Genomic DNA, 751 nt, shown 5'->3' on the forward strand with positions numbered 1-751 from the left:
GCACGGCACCCACGACAGGAAACAGCTGGCGCCTCTGCTGCCATGCCCTTTCGAATCGGCCTTTTTGAAACATAACATTCGCTGACAGTCAGCACCTGCCGTCAGACCGTCCCCCCCAACGCGACGTCCGTGGCTGCTTTTCCAGGTTCTGCTCAGGACGGTCTCGAACGTGCTCACCGAGCTCCCTTTCGGAAGCGTCGTTCTGTCTTCACTGTGCTGAACTACGGTGTTTCGCGCTTTCTTGCAGCTGGACTGTGGCTCTGTCATCTGACGCATCCTCAGGACGCTTTCCTCGGAGGGGATGTGGCCAGACGCCACTGCTTTGGGTGGAGAGGAGCGACAGGCCGCCCAATTGCCGCCTCCCACAGCAGGAGGCCATTCAGCTCCCAGCCCTGTCTAGACAGCGAGCTTGCCAGCCGCTGCCAGGCCCGAGCCGGCTGTGTGTGTGCGTGTGCGAGTGTGTGTGTGTGTTTATATGTGTATGTATGTGTGTGTCTGTCTGTGTGTGTTAATGACCCCGGAGTGTCTGCTCTGGCCGGCACCGTGGAAATGTAGGACATCCCAGTGAGGCAGGCGGTCGTGAGAAGGGGGGTCAGGCCCGCCGGCACACACCATATCGAGGTCACGGCCGTCTGGGAGCCAGCCCAGCGGGGCCCAGGCACGTGAGAAGCAGACAGGCTGGCTTTTTTCCGCGGCATTTTCTCTTAGTGCATCTCACAGTACTGCTCACATCATCAGCCTCAGACATGTG

Source organism: Pteropus vampyrus, unplaced genomic scaffold (assembly GCF_000151845.1).
Source record: "Pteropus vampyrus isolate Shadow unplaced genomic scaffold, Pvam_2.0 Scaffold1838, whole genome shotgun sequence".
NCBI classification, from domain to species: Eukaryota; Metazoa; Chordata; class Mammalia; order Chiroptera; family Pteropodidae; genus Pteropus; species Pteropus vampyrus.